The sequence below is a fragment of the Equus caballus genome, chromosome 20 (assembly GCF_041296265.1).
Source record: "Equus caballus isolate H_3958 breed thoroughbred chromosome 20, TB-T2T, whole genome shotgun sequence".
Taxonomy (NCBI): Eukaryota; Metazoa; Chordata; class Mammalia; order Perissodactyla; family Equidae; genus Equus; species Equus caballus.
The window spans coordinates 48123157-48128871 of NC_091703.1; positions in this window are offsets into that span (position 1 = coordinate 48123157).

Genomic DNA, 5715 nt, shown 5'->3' on the forward strand with positions numbered 1-5715 from the left:
CTCCGCTGAGACCTGTCTGCCATGGGTGACCCTGCTCATATTTGAAATCCTGGTGGCATAGCTTTCAGCATCACAGCAACACACAGCTGCCACAATATGACAACTGACAGAGAGGTGCTGTGGTTCCCTGACCAGAATATGAACCTGGACTGCGGTGGTGAGAGCCCCAAATCTTAACCACTAGAGCACCAGGGCTGGCGTGTGTGTGCATACATATATACATGTATGTGTGTGTGTATATATGTACACACACACAATCTTATAGCGTACAGTATACAAAATCGGGGGTCATGAAGTCACTGTCGTTTTCACCCTTCTCTCTTATTTGGACTGTCACGCTAGTACAAAAACTGCTCTCTCTCTCCTACCGCCACCTCTCCATCTAACTCCTGTTTTTGCCAGGTGAAGCATCCTACAATGCAGCTAAGAACGGGTAAATCCCCCTCCTCCCTTCCTGCCTATTGCTCACGACCCAGGTAAGTGAGGCCTTCCCCAGGAAGCCCCCTCCCGTCTCTCAGACTTTGCTAGTGTTTGTCTGTAGGCAGAAGCATCATGTTCCACCTTTGATAATAGCCTCGCCTTGCTTCCAGCGGGGCCCTCCCTTCCACCTTTTCTATCCTGCCCCATTTCTTGAGGAAACAACCATATCTTATTTATCCTTATATCCCCTAACTCAGTGCTTCTTAAACCTGAGAGTGCATGAGAACCATCTGGGCCTCTTGTTGAAAGGCAGATGCAGATTCAGTAGGTCTGGGGGGAGGCCTGTGACTCTGCATTTCTAACAAGTTCCCAGAGAATACTAATACTACTGGTTCACGGACCAATCTTTGAGTAGCAAGCCCAAGTACACCTTGCATGATATTTTGCATATGGCAGGTGTTAACTCACATGTACTACGAAATTAAAAGTTAAAAAGCAAAATGCAAATACAATGAGACAGCACTACACAACCACCAGTATGACAACATCAAATGTCGGTGAGGATATCTGATGTCTGGATTCTCATAAAAGGTTGGTGGGAATATAAAATAGTACACCTACTTTGGGAAAAGATCTGGCTGTCTTTTTTTTACAAAATTAACATATACCTACACTATGATTTACCAAAGAGAAATGAAAACACATGTCCACAAAAAGATCTGTACAAGAATCTTCAAAATGGCTTTATTCATAATAGCCCCAAATTGAAAATACCGCAGGAGTCCATTAACTGGTGAATGGACAAGTAAACGGTGGTTTACAAGTAAACTGTCCTATGCTGGCTCCTATTTCCATGCCATGGCACCCAGGCTCAGGTCCTCTCAGGAGGCTGCAGTCACGTAGGACAGAGCTGCTCTCATCTGAAGGCGTGCCTGGGGCTGCAGGACCTGCCTCCCAGAGGACTCACTCACATGGCTGTGGGCGCGAGGCTCAGTTCCCCGCTCCATGGTCTTCTCTATAGAGCTGCTTGAGTGTCTTTATGACATGGCCACAGACTTCCCTCACTCGAGTGATCCAAGAGAGAGGCCTGCTGTGGTCTAGCCTGGCTCCACGCAGCTTCCAGGCCTGCCTTGAGGCTTTCTTGGTCAATTTTGGGCCAAAGTCTCCTAATAAAAAGGTATGAACTACTTATACACACAACAATGTGGGTAAATCTCAAATGCATTTTGTTGAGTAAAACAACCAGACACAAAAGAGTACTTGGCATATGATTTTATTCCTTTTATATGAAGTTATAGAAAGCAAAACAAGTCTATACTTTTTACTTCTTTGAGGAAGATTGGCCCTGAGCTACCATCTGTGCTCATCTTCCTCTATTTTATATGTGGGACACCTGCCACAGCATGGCTTGATATGCAGTGTATAGGTCCGTGCCCAGGATCAGAACCAGCGAACCCCAGGCCGCTAAAGCGGAGTGCACGAACTTAATCACTACACCATTGAGCCGGCCCCTATAAGTTTTTTAAAAAGTCAGAACAATGGCTGCCTGGGGACAGGGGTAAACAAGAAAGGATACAAGGTTATTTTCAGGAAGGATGGAATTTTGAGAGGACTTTGAGTTACACAGGTGTATGCATTTATCAAAATGCAGAGAATAGTATGCTTAAGATTTGTACATTTCAATCTTTGTAAGTTTTATTTAAAAAGAGAAAGAACTCTAAACAAATTCTGACCTATCATTAACAATGTGCTGCTGAAATGTTTCGAGGTGAAGTGTACTGATGTCTGCAACTGACATTGAAATGCGTCGAAAACAAGATGAATCCAGAAAATGTTTCTTGTAGAAACTAGATGGTGGACATATGGGTGTTCTTTAACTTTTCTGAATGCTTGAAAATTTTTATGCTAAAATGTTTAAAAGAACAAACAACAGCAGTGAAGAGACACTTCTGCCTGGATCTGTAACCCTAACCCCAGCTTGGGGCTGATGTGTCTAATATACGTTTGGAGAGGCCATGGAGCCACTCTGTTGCTGACCAACTGTGCAGAGAAGAGAAACCAGAGCCCTCAGATAGACTGGAAGCAACGTGGCAAAGCCCTGGAAATCCTGGTCTACATGCTACCTTCAGTGACTTACAGAGGCTCTCTAAGCCCACTGAAGAACACAGGTCCACATGGACTGGGGCTGCCAGGGGCAACTAGAGTGGCGAGGATAACAGGAGAGAGAGCCTGAGACCCCAAATTCATCATTCCAGGTTGTACATAATTCACAAGTACCCTAATAGAATGTCTTAATGGTTAAAATTCAACATGTGGTTGGCATAGTTTCCTTAGAAATGTCTGCAATTCTTGGGACCAGCCTGGTGGTACAACGGTTAAGTGTGCACATTCCACTTGGGCAGCCTGGGGTTCGCCGGTTCAGATCCCAGGTGCAGACGTGGCAGTGCTTGTCAAGCCATGCTGTGGCAGGCGTCCCACATATTAAGTAGAGGAAGATGGGCACGGATGTTAGCTCAGGGCCAGTCTTCGTCAGCAAAAAGAGGAGGATTGGCAGCAGATGTTAGCTCAGGGCTAATCTTCCTCAAAAAAAACAAGAAAGAAAGAAATGTCTGCAATTCTATGTATAAATCTAACTCTCTACTACACTTATTATCATTTAATCCATAATTTTTCTGCTGAGTTAACCTTAAACTTTTTTGTTAATTGATTTCAAGTGGAAACCAATGACGCGTCAGTCATTGCATTAACTAGCGCAGGACCATCTGATGGGGTGTAGGGACATCTCCTTACAGGGCACTATGCTGCTTCCCAAAGTTGGCTTCCTAAGAGAATCACCTGGGGGCTTTTAAAGCAGGGTGCTGGCCTGGTGGCGTAGTGGTTGAGTCCACATACTCCACCTTCAGCGGCCTGGGGTTTGCAGGTTTGGATCCTGGGTGTGGACCTACACACTGCTCATCAAGCCATGCTGTGGCGGCATCTCACATACAAAATAGAGGAAGATGGGCATGGATGTTAGCTGAGGGACAATCTTCCTCACCAAAAAAAAAAAAAAAATCATAAAGCAATGGTGAGGCTGGCCTACCCTGGGACAATTGAATCACCATGCGGGCTGGGAGGAGGGAGACCTGGGCTTCTGTGCTTTTTAAATGCTCCCCTCGTGATTTTGATATTTGTCATGTAACTAAACCTTAAATTTTTAAAGTTAAAAAATCTTCAAAGGGACTGAAAAGAAAATATAAGTTTACTTAAAAGAATGCTCTTTAGGGTAAAAGTTCTTAAGTCTTGTGGGTACCTTTTTCCTCCAGCTCTTAGAGAGACGTTTCAAAGGGTCATGGGTCAGTAAGTTCACATTTAAATAGAACAAACTTCAGTTGTAGATTCCCAGAAATAGTAAGATCTCATCGGTGGAAATTATTTTAATCCTGTTGAAACTGATATCCATAGGAAGGCTACTAGTTTCCCAAATTCTGTTGCGTTGTGTGTATGTCCAGTCGGCATAGCCAGGTTGCCCTACAGGCAGGCTAAGAATGCGTTTGGGGCAGGCACCAAAAGATTTGTTTGGAAAAAGTTTTATATTTGATATTTCAAAAGTAGTATTGAAGGAGTCATTATGGTGTAGAAAATATAGAATTGTATTGGCATCCCATACGCTTATGATATCTAACCTGGAGTTCGCTCACTGGTTGCACAGCAAGCCAATCTCTGACACTGGGGGTAGTGGAAGAAAGTAGGAATTTTATTTTTGCACAGCACTGAGCAAGGAGAAAGGGCAGCTAACGCTGAAATCCCAAACTCGCTGAAAAGCTAAAAGGAAGGGTTTTTATTTGGGGTTTTAGGTAGGGGAGGGGGAGCATATGGCCTTGCTGGACAGCAGCTTTCCCACCAGCCTGTATCTCTTTGTGGGGAGGAGATAATGAATCCAGGTGCTTGTCCTTGTCAGTGTCCGTCTCCATGGAGGATGGTGGATTCTGAAGCCAGGAAGCCGGGGAGTAAGCAGGGAATGAGTGTTTTGGTTTTAACCCCATATCTGCTGGGTTTAATGTAGGGAAACTGATATCAGGGTTGGTATCACTTACTGTGTCTATGGATGGTGGGGAGGAACCACGACCTTTGGAAGGATGGCTGCATGAAAGGTGCCACCCACCTGGCTGGGGAAGTGGAAGGTGCTTCTGCACCACAGGCTCACCTTTGCACCCTGCCTCTCTTCTCCCACCCTCTCCCCAGCCAGGCATCAGCACCAGTCAATTAGAGAGTCCAAGTACCCACTGAGAGGAGAGCAGAGGGAGCGTGTGCCTGGCCCAGAGGGGTTTTACACTGTGAACTCGATTGAGAACAATGTGCTGACTGTTCTTTGTTTGCTGAGCAATGGCCTGGTGCCAGCGCAGAGCTGGGCCTGAGAAGCTTCCAGGGCCTGGTGACCAGGTGTGGGGAACCCACCCGGGCTGCCTGCCACCCCGCTGCCAGGGTGGTGGTGGTGGTAGAGTACACAGCAGGTGCATCATAGATGGGTTGGGAACATCTCCAAACTTACAGAGTTCCTCTTATTAGAGAAAGGGACAGGAAAATAGCTAGAAAGTCAGGCCAGTAATAATCAAATCAAAACAGTGAGAGGCTGGCCCGGTGGCACAGTAGTTAAGTTCACACATTCCACTTTGGCAGCCTGGGGTTCACTGGTTTGGATCCCAGGTACAGACCTATGTACCACTCATCAAGCCATGCTGTGGCAGGCATACCACATATAAAGTAGAAGACGATGGGCATGGATGTTAGCTCAGGGCTAGTCTTCCTCAGCAAAAAGAGGAGGATTGGCGGCAGATGTTAGCTCAGGGCTAATCTTCCTCAAAAAAAAAAAAAAAGGAAAATCAAAACACTGAACTCCAAGAATAAGGAATAGAGTTTATCCCACTGGACTCTGTGCAGATGCCACCCCCACCCCACCCAGAGAAGGAGTCTTGCTCAAAGGTCAAAACCCTTCTTGGCCTTCAGGACGTTTGACCTGCCACAAGTAGGAGGGGCAGAAAAATGACCAGATGGAGTTTCTAGGGACACTGTGAACTAATCCTTTCAACTGTGGGGGACAGCCCCGAGGATGTGAAAACGAGTGGGCCTCAGGGAAGGCAGTGTCCCTCATATCAGGACTTTCTGGAAAGGATAACGTAAGGATTTGGTTGCATTGAAAGAGCGAAAAACTGTAGAGCTATAATTTTCCTATTGGTTTTGTAACTGAACACAAACACAGGTTCATTTACCAGCCACATAGTAGGGCCAATAAAGAAAAAAACTGAAACACCAGGC